The sequence below is a fragment of the Ornithodoros turicata genome, unplaced genomic scaffold (genome assembly GCF_037126465.1).
Source record: "Ornithodoros turicata isolate Travis unplaced genomic scaffold, ASM3712646v1 Chromosome13, whole genome shotgun sequence".
In the NCBI taxonomy this organism is placed as follows: Eukaryota; Metazoa; Arthropoda; class Arachnida; order Ixodida; family Argasidae; genus Ornithodoros; species Ornithodoros turicata.
In genome coordinates this window covers 336249-356766 of record NW_026999307.1, presented here as the reverse complement: position 1 = coordinate 356766, position 20518 = coordinate 336249, and the positions used below count along the sequence as shown (strand labels likewise).

Sequence of the window (20518 nt, the reverse complement as noted above, 5' to 3'; positions counted from 1 at the left end):
CGAAGAAATTTGCAGAAGTTCGGAACGGTTAACAGGTTAGCAACAATTCCGCAACACATTGGAATATATCACGACGCCACCAAGGAGATTTGTATGTGCTCATAGCTTGTGACAATCCAACGTATTTGGGTGTTGTACGAATCAGGTTGCGGGAATGGGATCGGTACCGTCTGTTACCGCGCGATGAGCGGTGGAAGTCCCGATCGACGTGGAGGAGACATCATAGATGCAGGATGAAGTACATCTACTGATCGACTGGCTGCAACGCCAGTTTAAAAAAAAGACAACAAAGAAAAGGGAAGAAAAATGCTAACCTCTAACGCGCGTGAAAGTGCCCAGACTTATTATTAAGAGACAATCAAGGTATGTTATTATACTTTTACAATAGTCTACTTTTATTATCAATGTTAAATTTGACGTCCTTGCTGTGTCACCCTCATTGCAACTCGCGACACGTGGGAATGGGAGCAAACACAGTGCGCGATGTTTTCACGTAGCGATCCAGCATATGTATTAGCTGTAGATATTTGCTGCAAATATACGAAAGGCTGGACATTTTGTAATTACGAAGATTACTATAGCAGTGTAGCAATAACACCAAGTAATACACGCTTGTTATTTATCCTTACATAAAAGAGTCAGTTGACGTGTTAGAACGTCTTGTTAGAACGCACGCTGCAATGAACAGTCTGGACAGTTTCGGCATAACCTTGTAGCAGTCTGCGAAATGCCTTACTCTAAAAACAACTCTTTCGACGTAGTCTCTGCTCCTTCGGCTGGCAAAAACTTGCTCATGGACTTTGTCTGTTCATTTTACTGAATGTAGGATATATTGGTAATTTCAACACAGGGACACAGTTTCCCTTCCAAGGTACTCGAATGAGACGAGTGATCATGTTCAATGAACCAAATATAGAGCTGTCGCGGCCTATGAAACACCCAACACTATCTTTGGAGGGGGCACATCAATATAAAATACCAAGATGTCCACATTTTATACAGGACCCCAATGATAATCCTCTCCAATCAGCATGAGCTGCCTAGTGACAAAGTTTGGACAAACAGACGCCCTTTTTGGGAATGGCAGAGCAAGAAGAAGCCACATCCATCTGCGGTGATCTCACTCTTCAAGAAATTTGCCCCGTAAATAGTTGCTTTATAAACATGTTTAATATGCTCATTTTATAACTAAATATACATGACCCTCTAATTATTTAAGCTGCGAAACTTATTTCAAATCTACCATGTGAGAAGAACTGAAGTGGTCCTGTCTTCAAGTAGGTGCTATCTTCATCAATCGTAGTGCTACGTATCGTTTGATTCGTATACATTTGCTCAAATGTATACGAAGGCACATGGTACGACGTAGTGGTTGTAGAACCAAAGTTAAATTCAACGTCCAGTTCAGCTTCAATATTCCAATAGATCACAATATCCGCACACTTCATATCTTGTGCAGATGGGAGCGTTGTTGGTATAGGTTTCACTCCAGTATACACTAATGGTGATGAACATGGCTTCATAATATCATTCCAGCCCACAAGCAGGTCTTCCGAAATTCGTTGTATAGGTCAGATTTCTTGAGTCGTTTGCAGCGATGTGTCTGTCATATACTGCTGAGATACTATCCGTACTAAATTCTGTAAACATCGTATTTGCTGCACCACATGCTGTTTTATAGCCTGAATTGTAAACTGCCACTTGGTGAGCCATGTGTTGTGAAGATTTAAGCTTCCACTCAGAAAAAGAATGACTGACAGGACGGCTCTGAAGACCAGCTGTAATGCACTCCGTCGAACATCGAAAAAACAACAAAAATCGAACGGCAAGCAAGCGCACTCCAACTCCAACAAAGACAAAAAAAGCTCACGTCGTTTTCCTCATTAACTCAGTACACAGACCAAATAAAACCACAACGCTACACATTTCGAGGGAGCATGTTTGAAATTATACTCACAATTCACACTTGCAGATTATCGTGCAACATATAAATTTACAACGGTTACATGTTGATCTAAACGAGGTATTTCTTGAAAGTACCAATTTGGGCCTGTTGGTCACACATGATAAAATCGCTAAAACCAGTGCTAACAACACTAAGGACGAAACTCACCGTCCGTCCTTTTTCGTCCTCAGTGTTTTTAGCACTGGTTTTAGCGATTTTATGAGGTATTTCTTCTTTAAGTGAAAAAATGCCCGTATATTGATTGAGATGACGTCCTGGCCCTATTAGAGCCGGATAATCTGTGGTCTGTTTCGTCCAGTATAGTATATTTTGAATAGTTGTATGTACTGCATTTCGCTTCGGGATCTGGTACAGGTTTAGCGGGTACATGCATTATAGTTATATGCATATAGCAACCACAAGAAATTGTATTAGTCCATTTTATTTAGTTTTCACATCCGCAACAGTCATAGTGGGTCACTACTGTAGTGAAAGGAGTATACTGGTTTTATATATCTGGTGCTGTTTTGTAAGATATTAAACTTGATAATATCCTACATGAATGTTTGCTGTGTACCACTTCGTTCGTACTTGAAAGAAGGACTAGAGCAGCATTTGAGCTCAGCCCAAGCAGCCCACGCTGCAACTAATGCGTTTCATAGCCTTCTTTGTTTGGGGAAGCTTCAAAAGCGGGTCCCGCTAAGAGAATAAGTGACTTGAAGGTAAAAAGCACGAGCCGTACCGTAACAATGTTCCGAGCTGAGGGTAGAGGAATGGTCTCCTTTATGAGGGTAGCGTCCCTTGACATTTCTTTTTTTTTTTTTTTTTTGCTTCTTGTTGTGTGCAGTATTTAATCACATCGAACAACAGGAAAGCCCGAGAATGTAGTGCTCAGCAAAAGAGACCGGCAAATATCACGGTGCGAACTCTTAGCGGACTGTGCTTGCTACCTGTAGGAAGGTGCACCGGATCGGATCGAACGAATGTCTAACACAGAATTTGTGGTGGTACGAATGGTAGTGCACCTGTCAGACGATAAGTCTCTCGTGATCTGACATCGATGAAGCGACTTGTACTGGTACACCACAATACCGCAAATAACAAGGGCTGTGCTCCACGAACTAGTTCCATCTCTCAATGATGATTTCCTTCAAGTAGCTTCCCGTATGTGAAGCAAATGAGTGTCACACTGGAACACACAGCAAATCCTTGAAAGATGGAACTAGTTCCTGGAGAGGAGCCATAGTCTTTGTTATCTGTGGTATTACGCTGTACCTGTAGCAGTTGTACAAGCTGCACAAGGCGTGTGCACTCGACGACTAATTCCGTCGCCATTAGAAGCTACCGTCAAATTGAGGCTTGACCCGATGTACTGAAACTGGATCATAAACGGCTGTACAGCAAGACGAACGGCGAACTGAAGAGTCTGGCAATGTTTGATCCCGAAGGAATCAGCAGTTACAGATCACCTAGAGGGCGTACATCTGCGGGGAACTACGCAACCCAGTTCAAGTGCATAGATTACGTGCAGAAGCCGTTTAGCTGTGCCGCCTGCGAGCCGCCGGTGTCGAGTGCAAGTGCTAAATCGAAGTGTTGTGAGACTACTGTGTTCTTTCCATATTCTCATCGCGAAACCTAAAAATAGAAGGGCGTGTTCAATTCAATTCAAATTTATTTTCATCATATGATAAAAATAATGTTGTTCATGATACGTGTTAATAGCGCCATTCTATTAGCTAAGATGTGACTTCTTCTATGTGCACGACCCTTTGTTGTCTTGTCTCCGCCTCCCAGTTCCCTTACTGAAAATCTTGGAATGCGTCGAATCTTCGATATCAGCGGGAATCAGTGGAAATCTGGATGTAGTATGGGAGAACGTTGTACAGAGTTTCTCAAATTGTTACATGAGCATAGACAGGAACAACATAGATTCCTCAACGATATCCTTCTCATAGGAAGCTTTCACGGAGTGGTTGACTTTCTGAATGAACTACGGACGTCCCGGGCGAGCAACGAATTCTACTTCCTGTCATTGCACGGGAGCGAAAGTAAGTGGATACCGCGCGTATTCCCGGAAGATTACTTCACCTGTAGAGAAAGTGCCATGCCAGCCGCCATCAAAGAGGTTGAAGACATCATTCCAGAAGGAAGGGGCCACTTCCGCCTTTTGCACCTTTGCTCATATGGGAACAGATGCTGCATGTGCCGCCCACTCAGAAACGTCATCGTTAAACGCCGCACGCGTCTGGGTCTGTTCTTTCGGGAAATCTCGGAACAACAGTTTAGCAACACTGTGAATTACATCACATTCCCACAAAGAAGGTTCGTACATAGTCAAAGCTGGGGACATTCCGTCTGCTTCGGCTGTTGTACAGATCAAACTTTAGGAATGGGAGAAGTACCATTCTCTTCCCAAGGGGGAGCGGTGGAAAGCTGCACGCACACAATACCTACGGATTGGGACCTGGACACTCCAGCGGCGCAAGCGGACAGTCTTCAACTGACAGACAAAGTACAGTACCAACTAGAAAAAAAAAAGTACCTCAGTGCATGAAGGTACCAAGACTCCTCTAGGAGTCAGCAAGGTAAATACATAATTTCAAGTATCACACGGGTAGCTAATAATATGCGTTTATTTTACGTGCTTGCCGCTTCAAATCCTATAGCAAAATGTGACACGGTGGAATGATCCCAAACTGATTGTGCGCCACGTACATCCGTAATGATCCATCATACGGACCAGCGGTGCACAGCTTTTGTACTTTAACAAAGGAGTGTACACTTAGAGGCTACGAAGAGTAGTACTATGCTAATCTAGCAATTCCACAAATATTTGTCCAAGCACTTCATATTGGTGGGGATTGGGGGAACGCTTGAGAGAAGATGCTTTTGATATTGTAGCACTGGTGGTGTGATTCTGGAAATGATGATGATGATGATGATTGGGAGTTTAGTGGCGCAACGACAACAAAGTGATTCTGGAAAGCTTTTATCCAGTCCTCCTCTTGTAAAGAATTGATGTGTACCTGTAGTCAGATAATACTTTGCCTTGTCTTCGTCCGAAATTGTGGCAAATGAAGCCGGAGGTGTATCGTAACCTCTTATCACGATTGACGAAGCACTAAATTCCACTCATGCTCTACTTCTATACTATACAGTAGACCACTATATTGATGTAGGTAGTTATTCGATTTGTAAGTATCGTATTTGTCGCAGCTTTTACACCAAATGATACACTTAGAGGAGCGTGTGAATTCAAGAAAGTTGCCAAAGGCATATAACCAATAGATGATTTTTCAGTTTTATGTGCATATTCCTTGTTCGACACTGCAGCGTGGATCAACGAGCAAATAATCTACTTTAGTAATTTTGTTAGTAATTTTTTTGTAAAATTAGAAGGGGATACACTGATATAAAGTTTAAGTAGAAGGGGTTCTTTTACTCAAGTCGTGCACTGGTTTCTGCGACTGCCTCGATGAAATTGAACGATCAGAATCAGGTGCTTGCTCGTCACTTGGTCTACGCACAAACAACCGGGCGGGAATCAACCCATAGTCAGATTGTGAAGAACAAGAACTCGGAATGACACTGACGACACAACCAAGAAATCAAACCCAACAACAGATCTTGCATTCGGGTTTATGTCAAAGAAGATCTCGTCGTTCGTGTTCCACACGTCATCATTTGCATCCTGATTCACTTTGGGCAAATTCGTGAAAATATCCGTCCAAAGAAGAATTCCTTCTGTATTGTACCACCGTCTAGTGCTGGCCAGGACTTTCTTATTGGCGCCGCGCCCGCGTCTCATTTAAACGTCGCACATCTAGGAGGCACATATCTATTGAAATAGAAATGTGGAAATATGAAGAAAGGGGGACAGTTAGGAAATTTCAGCAGAAACTCTGCTTTCCTATTCCAAGGCTGCCGGATGCGTAGAATAATCGTGTTTAACGAACAACCAAACAGAGCCCAGGGCATACGGAAAACTCAAAGCTATATTTGGTGGAGATCCCGCGAGCATCAGTATTAAACACTAGGACGTACATACGTTATATCGCACCCTAGTAACAATCTTGAGTAACACAGACACAGAACCGAAGAGAAAGTGTGGCATATGTTACTTCCACCAATGTTCAACACAGCCGTGGTTACAGATTATAAAAAAACCAGATCCCTGTCAAGCAAATCCATGGCATTACGCGTCCGAACGTGCAAAACCATTAAGTCGCGATCTGTGAGCCAAGCCTAATGGATGCCGCAGAAGCCTGTAGTACGCATTTATTTCATCTTGTCGCACCTATCTTCTCCACCGGGGTTGTTGTTATGGTCTAGTGGGAGAGGATTCGGTACGATAAGTGAATACGATGCGCTTCCGTCGCATCCATGTAAATGCCGCTTAGGACGAATTATCAACGCAGTCAAAAGCAAAAGACTGGAACCACAATCAACAATTTTCGGACGCAGACGTCATTTGGAACATTAGCGCACGAAATCTGCCACCTTGCACGTAACGTGGTCTACAGAAACAGCTGGGCGGAAAACAACCCGTAGCCCCATTGTTGAAAATAACCATTAGGAATGATACTGAGAACACAACCAGGAAGTAAATCAAGCACCAAAATGGGTCTTGCATTCTGCCTTATGTCAAAGACAATCTCGTGGTACGTGTTGCGCACAACCACGCCCTGCACGCAGTTGTAGAAATAATTTGGTTCTGTGCAAGCAGCGCCACGAGTCTCTTAAAAAAGGACAAGGCATAAACTAGCAGGACCGTCTTTTTTATGGTGTGGTGTTAAAACTGAGATGTGAGATCATACCCCTATAGCGTGCATGTCCGACACCATCGGCAGGCAACTACATGATGGCCTAGCCTATAAAGCCATCACAGTTAGTACACACAGTGGTCTACAAAGCATTATTTTTCCAGTACCGCCTCTCGTCTGTGCTACTCCGCAAGACGTTCTGAACGTTAAGGACACACACTATCAAGGACGATGCAAGGAGCTAGGCCTTACGATTTGACTTTGTTCTACAGTTAAAAGTGAAGGCAGGTATAATGAGCGTTATGAGGCTCTCGATTCCAGGTGCCTATTTTGGGTGAATACCTGGTCTTCATTGCAGGAAGAAAGATGTATCAGTGCTGTCACGTTCTATAGGAGCAGCGCAACGGCTGCGTTTAGAACGGACAGAGCTTGAGCCAATCAGCCTTAAGATTACGTGCATCGGCTGCAGCATGCCGCATAATGACAATTCCTATCAAGGCAAGCTTTGAAGATAGGTGTGTACATACGAAGTCCTCGGAGGGAAATTTTTCGAAGGAAATAAGTGCACCAAGAAAAGTACAACACATGCCACCTCAATGTTAGCATAGTCCCTTGGAACGCTCCATTCTGAACGCAGCTGATCACGTGGAACAGAACCTTCCATCACAAGCGCGGAAAGTTGGGCTAGTTGGTGAGACAGCATACTGCAGATTTTGGGACGCGAAAGATAACTACTGAAGGAAGCACACAAACACTTCCATCACTTTTGTCGATCATCACGTTGATGGTAGCGGGCCTCGTGGAAGGTTACAAAGAGAAAAGACCTCTCAGGCATAGCAGCACAGACTAGAAAGCGAGGAAGAGGAAGTCCCGCTGGTTCACCCTAAAATCCATGCCTACTTTATGGGCAACAAAAGAAAGGGCACCGTAATGACCGAAGCCAGACCGAAATGGCTATGAGACGACGTCAGGCAAGAATTTGCCAAATAGACTTAATGAGGTGAAAACACGACTAAATATTTCTACGTAGGTGTTCACCTGGGAGTATATGCCCTCACTCGAGCATAAGGGCCTCGATAGACTCTCACTTTGTCTTTTTCCTTCGTAAGACACCCCCTTCCCCCTGAAAATATACTAGTGATACTCACGATCTTGGAACTAGAACTACGACAGCATGCTGTATATGCGCAAACTCTGCCATCTGGGTAGCTACGTTTTTCCTATTTCCTGCTGTTGACCGTCCGCTTCAATCAAGATCATGAACTCGGCTACGTCTAACAAGCTAGAGCACTTTTACAGCAAGCAGCATGTCCCCAAAGCGCCAGAAAATACTATGGGGAAAGTAGACGCTATATAATTTAGCATATGAGAAATCCGTCTCATTTTGCTTGTGGGGACGTCCAATGTATTGTGCGCATTCTTGCGAATACAATCTTGGTCTGGCGGAGAGGATCCCGTAAGGGAAGAAATTTATGTTGGGAAGACAAAACACAAAGAAGTGAAAGAGAGAGAAGCGCTTGAAATTCTAGATGCGACATCCGGAAAACCATGGCGGGCTATAAACAAAACCACAAGCGCATGGAGAACGAAGCAGCTGGGCAAGGGCAAGCCCACAGCCGGAAGGGTCTGCACATTGTCAACATGGTTTGTGAACGACGAAAAACCATAAGCATTTGACGTATTGCTGTGTCTTGCACGGTAAAGCAAGATGGAGCCAGTCGGTAAGCTCACCATGCGATACTGTAAATTCGTTCTCCTTTGCTCATATGCAGAGATACCACAGATCAGATGCCACACCCGTCTGTGGCTGATAATGTTCGGTTGGGGTTTCAGGGACTCAACGAGGCATCCGCGAAGTTGGGCACAAAACCCAAGTGTGACTTTTGTGGAAAAAGAAGAACAAGAGATTTTGACACTGCTCAGAAACGGTTTCCAGTTCGTAAAGCAGAGTGTCAGAAAATCCCACGCGAAATATGTTTGCCTAGCGACGTGTTATGACGGCGCAATTTCAGTTACAGAAACGCTACGAATTCGCAGCGCATGACGGGCTCTCAAATACAGTAGACAGATACCGCTTTTCACCATTCCCTGTGGTAAAACAGCACGGACGGCTCATATTCCTCTCCAGGGTCATTTGGCCTCGTGTAAAACACATACAAAAAAGTAAGAATTCCTAGCTCCAAAATGCGCTTAATCGGAGTAGTTAAGTTAGCAGTTAACTGCCACAGACATCGTTATCGCAATGAAGTCAGACATTTGATTGATTTCGAGAGAGGAAGTTTCTAGTATATGATGTTGTGTCGAATAAGGTAACAACAGAAGAAGTACGCAGGACTACGCGTCATCGTGTTTTTCCTTGTTTCCCCCATCTAACTCAAGGGAATGTTACCTTTATCTTTTATAAATTTACGCCAGCTTGCCTGCGTTCTAGTTTTATTTCCACGACGTTATGTGTCTGAACAGACGCAAGCATTAGGTAAAGAAGGATTACAAAGAACTAATACTCGTTACTCATTGCGCTCAATATTCATGTCATTGTTGATGATGTTCACACACGAAATATGTCATCTTGCTTTCCACCTCCTGTGGCACCTTCTGTTCCACCTTCTGTGACAAACTGTGAACCTGGGTTCACAGAAATACCGGGAAACCACCGGCAGCAACTTTCGGAGAAAGTAATTCTCAATTACCCTCTCATTACCCATGACGTTGTATCACTGGGTGGGTACTACCCAGAAGGACTACTTTTCGTTAGAATATGTGGATCTGGAATGTAAATATGGCACTCGAGGTGTCTGTTCCGGGGAATATAGTTGGGCTTCGTTGCAGGTAGAACGATGTGTCAGTGGTCTGAGGTTCTGTAAGCAGCACCATCACTGTTTTTTTTAGAAAGCGAGTGGGGCTGGTACAAAAGAATAACGGTACGGCTAGATCCGTGTAGTCCAGGCGATGTGTTTGTTGGAGTCTTTATTCATGAGCAACTGAATACATGGACTATGTATGTTTCCATTCGCCGGATGCACTATGTTTTTGAGACAGGCAAAGCACGATATTTTTTATTAGTTCCCTACTGGATGGTGAACCTTTACGTGCACAGAGCAGTTGTGAAGAACATCACACGTCCATGCATGTAGTTTGCTCCTTTGGATTGAAATCACAAATATGACTCGAAGGACACAGAAGGAAAATAGTGCTCTCATTATATGCACCGGAATCGCAAATCTACGGAGGAGTCAAAAACCGAAATACCGCTGCGGACTCAGAGTTCCTTGGGAACCTTAGCGCACGAAATTTGCCACCTTGCTTTTCACTTTGGCTGCACAAACGGACGTGGGCTGCCCATAGCCACATTGCGGAGAAGAGGCGCTCTCAATGACGTCTAGAAGCCAATAGAAACCAAGCATTGCGTTAGGCCATGCGGCAAAGAAGAAGTGGTCGTCCGTGTTCCGCACATCCAGGTTCCATATGCATCACGCGCGGTCGTACGACTATCTTCAGTCTCCTCAAGTAGCGCCACACTTGCTCGTAAAGAGGATAAAGATATAACCCATAGGATCACCACTTTCACATTCGTGATGTGCGTTTCCCACACGGCGTCGGAGGCACATCTCTGTCATGTATTGTTCAAGTGCAAAGCTTTTGGGTGCAGATGTTCAACTTTTACTTTTGCAGGTTCCAATACTAACAGTATGGCTTTAGACTGCTAGTTGAAGCAGATATGACGATACCGAAATGGGAAGACGTCAGTTTCGCAGGCGCTCTTTCATGGATATGACAGTATGAGGGGTGAGAATGCTGAAGTACTGAAATGCACAGAATATGAACGGTGGAGAGTCAATTTCTTTGGCTTCGTGACATAGGACTTCCAGTACATACTGTTACATACCAAAGAGACACATCATAAAGTAACTAAAACTAACTAAAGTTCATCATCGGCAAAAACTGAAAGACTGTTCCGGACTGCGAGGTCGTTCGGAACTTTTACTCACCATACGTGTAACCTAGATTTTAACTTGGTTTGCATAATTGGCAGGAACCACACAGAGCCACGTGGTGAAGAGAATAATGTCTCAATGACGCCTAGACAACGATAAAATCCAAGTGCTGTGTTATGTCATACATCAAAGAAGAAGAACTCATCGTGCGTGTCCCTCGCATCCACTCCCCACATGTCCTCGAAGACATGTACATGTATGAGTATCTCCAGTCTCCGTTACGTACGGCACGGCTCCTCTTATTGAGGACGAAGCTCAAACTGCTAAGATGATGATGATGATGGTTATGATGATGATTTGAGTTTTATTGGCACAAAGCTACTCAGGCTATAGTGCGCCAAGCTACAAAGTAGTGTCATGAACCTACTTAAAACTTGAAATGATGATGTTAGAGGAACTTCACTGGCAGGACCGTCTTTTTTTTTTCTTTTCATGACATCATGAGAGAAGTGGTTGCAAACAAAGAAAGAAGTGGGTGCTGACAAACCGGTGCAGGCAAGGTGAGCCGCACATCAAGCACGTAGTACCCTTGGAGCTGTCTGCAGTACATATTCCACATAGCAAGATTTTAGCGGCTTCTGGGAGCTCTCCGGCGTTAAGCACACCACATGGTCCTCGAGCTTCCCCAGTTCCAACAGCCTGGTAGTGAGGGCGGTTCAAGTCGTGGAACACATTTGAGTAATTTCAGAAAGATTCACAAGATCAGCAGATGCGCTGCTGACGTGCCGCGAAATGCCAAACGGGAGGATGCCAAAAAGAGCTACGTTCGCCTATGCCAGATTCCTCGGAGGACGTAAAATTTTCAGCGTGCAAGCGATAGCAAAGGCACCAAATAACTCAGAAACGTTATGTGTCAAGGAATTGCACGTTGTTTCCATGGGGGTAGAGCAGAAATGCCGCCACACGTCAAACATAGGGTCCTTCATATAGGGTACTCTGTAGACACAGTGCTACCGAAGGACCACCAACGTAGACGTAAAAGTTCAGGAGCCCTTTCCACTGGATAGACTTGAATCAGTGGAACGTAGTGTACGGTGTCCCGGAACGCCAGAGTCGAACTAGGTAAAGTAACGAAGTATTACAGAGAACAAAACTTCATCATTGCCAAAGGCTGATCCGGACTGAGAGGTCATTCGCAACCTTTACACACCAAATGTGCAACCCTGATTTTCACTTGGTTTGCATAAGTGACAAACCACCCAGAGCCATGTAGTGAAGAGACTACTTTCTCAATCACGCTTAGACAACAATAAAATCCAGGCGTTGTGTTAAGAAGAAGAAGAACCCATTATCCGCGTCCCTCGCGTCGGCGCCCCCATGTGCCACGCGCTAGCGTATCGTCATTATTTTCCGCACAAACCGTGACGTATAGAACGTGCTGTGAACGTGCGCGTGACATGAAGGCCGTAGAGACCAGACAGGTAAGGCCCTTGTCCTTTGTCTTTGTGGAATAGGGTCTTTGTTTGCAAGTCAGAGAAGCCTTTGTGTCTGCATTATTACCTCGTTCTTGTGTGAAGAATATCACGTCTAGATCTACATGTAAATGGTTGCTCTGCGCGTCTATCTTTTACGTGTTTCAAAGAGGCAGAGAGAGAGTTTCAGATCAGCCGCAGGGTATATCAAACCATATACGGCATTTCACATGCTTCACTGTATGATGTCCTTCATGCATAATGTCCTAGCAATAAGACAGGAAGTGAGACCCAGTGAGACATTAGGCCATAAACCTAAGGCGAAACCGTCGCCATTCTTGTATCCCACTGGTCTCACTTACCGACACCGTGTCTGGTATGTGACAAATTGTGGACCATTAGGTAAAATGACTTATGTAGTATTGCGTAATACTTTTCCAGTACGACCGTTCCAAGCACAGATGCGGCTTATGGAAAGCCGTGGCGTAATTAACATACCTTCCTAGTCACTCCATCCCTGTACCGTTGTAAACAGAGAACCAGGAAAGAATGTAAACAGACATTTCCAGAGTATTGTTCATTGTGTTCGGTATAACCATCCTCGAGAGGACGTTTATACACTAGGACTACACAGCACTGTGACTACGACATACACTGGGGAACCGAGTCGGCTCTACGCGGAAGTGCATCAACTTCTAGACAGGGTACAGAGCGACTTCGAAAAAAATTGCGCCCAACTTGAACGCATGAAAATGCAGAGACAATTCTGAACGTACCGAATGGCCATAATGTACGTAATGGAAGTGGCCCACGCTCATCTACACAGACCACTGCGGCCACCTTGGTATCAAACTGATTCATTCCCGATTACATTTTTAATTGGTTGATTATTTTTAATTCATCCGTAAGACAATTAATTTGATTATAATATAAAGATTATTAAATAGATTTCGATAAAATAGATATGGAAGTGGTGGCCTGTGTAGATGGGGGTGGACCGAAGGTCGAGACAAGTTCCCAGTATATCAAACCAACAGGGTCACTACGATGGTGGTATAGTGGTTGTTAGGCGCATAGTAAGATAGCGCATTGAAAAAAAAAAAGTATGACAATGAAACGGCAAAACACTGAAACGGAGGCAATAGAGCATTGTTATCGAAAGAGAGAGAGTAAAACGTCAAAATGCTTGAACGCGTATAGCGGAATATTGTTATTGGACGAGAGATAATGAAAGCTTAGAATTACAATACCGCATATACTCTGGGCATATACCTGTTGTAAAACACATGTGTCGTTATAGATGTGTAGAAATCCAGCGAACCGGTAGAGATGTAGGAAGGGAGTTGCCTCAGGACAGAAGCCGCCGATATTTCGAACAGAGACTGTTCTTCTTCTGGGCTTCTTCTTCTGGGCTATTCTTCTTCTGGGCCCAGAAGAAGAACAGTCTCTGTTCGAAATATCGGCGGCTTCTGTCCTGAGGCAACTCCCTTCCTACATGTGTCGTTATGGAGGAGGTAGCCGCTTTCGAAGATGTTTCCAACAACGTGGTCCGAGATGTCAACAATGGAGAGGTTATTGTGGGGAATGACCCAATTAACAATGAAGGAAGAGGCATGGGGCATTCGAACTATTGCTACAACTTCTCGTAGGGCTCCTGCCATCACTGACAAGCAGCATGATCTGGACTACTACCAACATTGACATTGTCGACAGCAATTATGGAAGTATTGATGTCACTGAGCGACGTGATCTTCAAGGAGAGGAATGGTGATGCGGAAGCGCCTCAGGCAAACGTTATTGGAAGCTTACTCGCAAGCATCAAAGCAGGAAGACCAGGAACGCACAGATTTTTCGAAGACATCTCCGGCAACGGTCAGCATGGCGTTACTTGACTTGCTTCGTGAATTGCGTAAATCACGAAGCTCCCCGGTGATGAAACTCCCCCACCCATTATCCTGAATTAAAGTTGTTGTTTACTTCATCTCTTATCATGGCGAAGGAGGAGAGAATTCTTATTAACGCAAGAATACTTCAACGGTCGGGACTCTGCGATTAACGCAGCAATCGAAGAAACGCCTCGACATGCAACGAAGAGCACATTTCCACTTACTTCACGTCGGCAAACCGGTATGTATTGCAAGTGCAGGGCCCTCAGGCAGGCGATCATTAACAAACGGAAACGGCTGGGGCGAATGCTCCGCGACTTATCAGAGGGTTACTTCAGAAACACCCTGGAGTATTTATCGTCATCTCCAGGGCGACCTGTATATTGTCAGAATGGAGGCACCCCACCGGCGTTGGGAATATGCCATCTGAAGGTATGGGATTACGAGACGTCAGCCCAAGAACCAAAGGTCGAAGTTAGCTCGTACCAATTGCATTGTTCCGGTAGCCATTCAGGAAAAGGAATCAATGATGACGATGAAGTTGATACACATAGTGGAGACGATGCAGTACCACGTCTAAAAAAGCTGCGACAACCTCGTTCACGCGAAACTGCCCAGGCTGTCGTAGAGACAATATTAAGGTATGTGGGATAGCCTTTAAAAATGAGTACTTATAATATATTTCACGCATGTACTCTCAGTATCACCACCCAAACACCCATAGCCACCTGTTATACATTGAATGGTCACAGACAGCGTGCGCCCTGTATTCACGTGCCGATCCGGCACACAACCTTGATGTACACAGTTTTTGTACTTTGAGTAAGAGCCGGATGCTCAATGACTTTTAAGGACATTACACCTCAACGGCTATTGTCCCACGCTTTAAACCTTTCGTAACCTACTTGGCAAGAGATAACTCTGTGGATGTACTTGAACGATTAGTATTATTTAGTCAGTGTGGTGAAGAAGCAGCAACGTTTTGGTAGCAGTAGCACAGGTTAAGGACATATGTAGATGCACGCCGTGTGCTATTCGCTGCGGCAAAACCTTTTCAGGTCACTGAATGACAATACAACATTTTTTGCAACTGTTGTCTTTGCACGATGGTATTATATATATATTACGTGCGGACCTTGAGTACAGATGAAATAAAACAGAACAGTGTTTGAAGCGGAGGACGGTAGTGGCTGCACAGTACAAACGAAAGGGCCGCGAAAGCCGTGAACGAATTCCCTGCGTTCGCTGCTTCCGATGCACTAGTACTTCCGAACACCCTTCGTCTTCCACGTTGTCACCTCCGTGTATACAAACATCCAGAATCACTTACGAACGTCCATCCTGATGCGAAGATACGTCAGAAAAAGTGAGGCCCTCCGTCAAAACCGCTGAGCATCGTCGGTCTTTGGGCGGAGTTCGAGGCGTACAAGATAGCTAGGGTTAGCAGACCTGAACAAAATAAAAAGAAACGTAATAAACGTAAGAAAGTTGCGCAAACGCAATGTGCAGAGCTATGCCCTACCATAACGCTAGGAGAAACCTAATAAAGTGGCGTAGGAGACCATCACAGTCGCCTCCCCCTAAGTATTATTGTAGGAGCCCACAAAGCGAATCTGCAGATAGCTCGAGGGCAGAAACGGCTGCGCCATGAAGAAGCACCTCGGGAACGTTGGAACGAGATATCACGGCAGTGTGATTATGAGACTACCACCTTGCAGTCACATAAACCGCCGGACGGCTTATCTAGAATGGGTCAACAAAAGATAATACAGTGTGCGTGTTTGGTGTAGCACAGCCACACGATTTTCACAATAAAATATAAATGCCAGCATAGAATTACTAAGAGGCATCGTAATTTATCATTACAATTTGGCGTTCGGTTTCACAAAATATTCCAGAGAGCATTCCCCAACAAGAACGTACTGTTTCGTAGAATCGGGTGTGGTGTCGAGGTTACACAGTTTTGCAGGCGGAATTCAGCCGTTTAGATATGGTATTCTATGATATGCTAAGTGTCGGTTGTTGCAAATGCACAATATTATAAGTCGAGAGGGCTGTGGCATCCTTGAATAAGACGGGTGGCTAGACTTACGCGCGCGCGTGTTGCTACCAGTTGCTCAGAAATAACAAGAGGCACGTCTGTCATAACTCCAGGCTTTATCTCGGTCGTCTTATCTGTGCATCTTCTGCTCCTCTTTGTGCATGCAGGGGAGCGGTTTTCGTGTGCGCGTGTGTAGGGGGAGAAGGGGGTAACATACAGGCAGGACATTTCACGATCGCTAAACTGGACTATGGCACTACCGATAAAAATGATTGTGCACATGGATGTGCCCACAGCGTATTTCCTTTATAGTCGTTATTCGCAGGCTGCCGTCAACCCCTGAATGCTTGCATCGTCTTTAATGCATTTGCTTCAGATGTTGTAATGTGACGTTTCTCTCGACGTATTACAAACGTGTGTCTTTGTGTCCGTAAGGAACAGCGACTGATAAGCAAAAAAGAGGCAAGAAGAGAAAAATACAAATACAGCGTCAACGCATCTATACCCAACTCATTTTTTCTCCCGAGCAGAGTTGTCCTCATCAGCGACCTGGAGAAGGCCGGCTTCATGGTTAACTTACCCTCCCCTCACACATATAGAAAGTGGCACATAGAAAATGCATCAAAGGAACAACCGTGAACCTATACTTAGCTAAGCCACAAGAAAATAGAGAGTTTTAGGAAACCGTTGATAACATGGCTTGCGTCCAACCGTATCAACCGGAACCAATGAGTGGATAAGATTCTGAGTCACACACAACTGCGATTGGTTCCGATTGGCACGATAACCGTACCAACGGTTTGCTAAAACTGCCTATTATGCAGACAAAACAAGCCAGATAAGAGGACGCTACAGCAGACACCCCGTCCTCATGAACGGATCCAAGCAATTCATCAGCCTATATCGCAGGCGCCGAAGTGTGGGCCCACGCCTGGGGTTGCCTCCCCTCAGCAAAAAAATAAGAAATATACATATTAGACCGAAGCTTCATGAATGGTCGTGGCGTCATCGTTAGGCTCTGTACTCGTGCAGTTTATATCACGTTAATTAGTGATAAAAAAAACTGTTGCCACTGACCTATAACAGCCGATGACTCTAAGTAACAGAACAGCGGAGCCGGTTGGCATATGACAACAGCGAAGACGACAAAGGTAACACAAGGACAGTCAGGGAACGTTCAACTTTCAACCTTTAATCATATGTTACTGTCTGTCTCTGTGTTGCTTTCGTTAACTTCGCTGACGACGCTCTATAGCTGTCCCTGCGTCTTATTTTTATTTCATACATTATTATTATCACATCCCTACCAAATTTCTCAGCAAACTACATGGCCGATTTGTAAAATGTGTGCCTTCAATGCAACCAGAAACGGACCGGTTCAGTTGCAGGCTCGATGATCTCCCGAGTGAATTCGACCAAAGATTCCTCGAGTGCAGGAGACTTGAAACGGGGCTTTTTATTCGTCAATTGTCGTAGTTGTCGACAGCGTTCCACATCGTTTCAATATACCTCTGCCAGCAGACGTTTTCTGTGATGAAACTGAGTATCTTAAAGTTATACGCTCATAACTAAAAAACGAACACCTGAACGCAAACCTTAAGATTGCAATGAATCACTTTCAGACGATGTTTACGCAATACTTAAAAACAAGAGGTGCCAAGATTCCTTGTGACGCAGGAAATAAACAGGATTGCTCTCTCGGATTGAGCAACGCTAAGTAATACGCGTTGTTTTAAGTTTTGTGTTGTGTCATCAGTATCAGAAGTAGGCTACCCCAAAAACCCCCCAAGCAGCATAATGTATTGAAAGTCGACTGCAATAGGGGTGGACGGGTACGTGAAAGGCCTTGAACAGACTCGTGAAACTAGAGTACATTGATAAGACACATACCGTCCAGCCCTGTTGCACTCGACTTTCAGTACATGGTGCTGCTTGGGTGCCGTATGCGGTTCCTCCATGGCCCGCGGACACGAATGGGTTCGGCACCCTTACTATAACGGATTTCAGCAATACACGCGCAAGTGTAGCTACTCATGTTGTTTGAAAGATAGTACTCCTTTTTAACCACAATAGAGAAGATCATCGAGACGTCATATCATAGAGCTCAATTGAGGCAGGTGCCTCACAACCCTCTTGAATTCTGAGTGTAAAACTAGCTGCCATTTGAAGAGCGTCTAATTTATTTTCGTTTTTAAGTGACCCGGACGAACTCTTAGAGATATAACGTTTTCGTAACGCTTCGTAACGGCGGCCTGCACCCCTCCCAACAAACTAATTCCGACAACCACATATCTTGGGAATCATTCTCGCAGAATATTAGTTCTGGCATTTGAGTACATAATTGACGGGAGTCGTGGTCGCACGCCATTCGGCACGGTAAGATAAAATGCCGCCCCTTCGAGAACCAACCGAATGCTCCTGTGCGAATGGTCGTTTGTTGCCGTACGAATCGTTGGCTTTGGTATCCGCCCTGTGATGTGGGGGTACAAACGCGAATGAACAAACTAAGAAACAATGCTTCAAATAATATTATATAATTCCATACCATAAGGCAGGCAGTCTGACCCGTGTGCACCTGGAAGGACAACTGCAGTTTCGCGCAGTTTCTGATAAGACGGGAAGAGGTGACGCCTTCCTTCTCTCCGTCTGTTGACATGTTGCAGCATCCAAAGTTCGCCTTCCATAGATACGTTATCAGAGACGGACGCCAAATAAGGAGACAGACGCCAAGAGAAGACTCGAAATAAGACTCGACTCGGGGACAAAAATATAAGCTGCGTTTACACAGACGCGACAAAAACGCATCGAATGGAGTTATTACGATATATCTTCTCCTACTGTCATCCAATCCACTAGTCGAGATAGGGATGCAATAACTCGATTCGATTATCGTCTCATGCACGCAAACGCGGTTTCCTGGGTTTTCCTCAGACGCTGTCAGACGTACGTCGGCCCAGTTTCGTTAGAAGTCGACCCACACTCTTAAAAATGAATGTCACCGCATAGCACGCTCCTAGCCAACCATCATCTCGAATGATATCGCTATGTGCCCCGATTTGTTCAAAACGGTAGGCGTACGCCTTTTTTGTGACACTTATGCTGTTCATAATTGTCAGAGAAATGGCGTACGCCTCCCGTTTTCAGCAAATCAGGGCAGATAACGATATCTTTCGAGATGATGGTTGGCTAGAACCGTGCTATGCGGTGAAGTTCATTTCTAAGAGTGCAGGACGCACATTACCCCTGGGCGTTAGTCGTGACGTTGCCCATCTCTGTTAGGTCGATAACGGCGAGCCCTTTCACCACCACCACGAGGTTATATATACAATTTATTACATATATTATTGTATATACGCGGTTCCCATATTTCAAGGCTAAAACTTGGTACCGGCCATGTTTTGTCTCAAACTGGAGGTGAGATCGGGTATAATACCATACGTGGCAGAAGTAATGATAATACTAATTGAACCTCTGTATGCAATAAAGGGATAAGTCGACTTATCCCGTTTTTTTTTTGTATTTTTGCTGCAATTGTGACATCTACATACCAGTGTGTACCTGTCAAAGGAAATTTGCGACCGTATTGCAATTTATTGGCCCGCTACAGGAGGGTAAGAAACGGGAAATGCATGTGTGTCAATGTGACGCACATTCAGATCAGGCCCCTTTTCTCGGTTTGGGATTTTTGGACCAATCCCCTTATTGCATACAGAGGTACAATTGTGGGTTTTATGTCGCAAGATAAATATGATTATGAGCGACGCTTCGGCGGTCACACAGTTAGTTAATTTTTCCCACTATGGTCTTCTTTTTCGTTTTCCTTCTTCTTGCCATACGCGTTAAGTATTCCTATCGTTGCATTGCGTTTCAATGAAACCTTTCGTCAGCCATGGCTGTCAGGTGTACTGTTCAAAATGAGAGGAAACAGGAGTTGGTTTGGACTTGTTTCTATGTCATTTCACATACGTGAAAATGAGGGAAGCAGGCGCAAAAGGCATGAGCTCGTAAATGTATGATGTAAAGTTGGACTAGGATCGAACAAATTATTGAGCCTTGTCCGACGCCGTACTTAACTGCACGTAACCGAGTCTCATCATAGCCATGTAGCCCGACATATTCTGACCTGAGGGTGAGATAATTATGAAAAAGCTTTACAGCCGTGCCACGTATACCGTAATACCGTATTTTTTAAAATAACAATTTAATGTTTGATGCAATATGCTGTTGATAGAAAAACGGAATCTGACTGAATAGAACTCATGGGAGGATGTGGGAAGTCAAGCATTTTCTCCTTCAGCAAAAGCTACGACATTGGTGAAATGGTCATTCATTACATCAGCTAATTGTTTCCCCTTGTATATCTTCCAGTTTATACTCATTTCAGAAGGAACTGGTTTATCTACTGCTCCGAACGCAAGCTCTTTACTATTGGACCACTTTTGCAGGGTTCCCCTGGGCGGTGTGGAAACACTTAAT

The 20518-nt window shown here is 44.5% G+C and overlaps 1 long non-coding RNA gene across 1 annotated transcript in view; it reads right to left on the bottom strand.

The window, feature by feature from the left end:
* Positions 1–18683, bottom strand: part of LOC135372198 (uncharacterized) — a 31531-nt gene extending 12848 nt beyond the window's left edge. The window contains exons 1-2 of the long non-coding RNA XR_010415873.1: positions 18588–18683; positions 15332–15450 (exon numbers count right to left, since the gene is read on the bottom strand). This is a non-coding gene — a long non-coding RNA (uncharacterized LOC135372198). The remainder of the gene's footprint in view (positions 1–15331; positions 15451–18587) is intronic.
* Positions 18684–20518: the final 1835 nt, after the last annotated feature.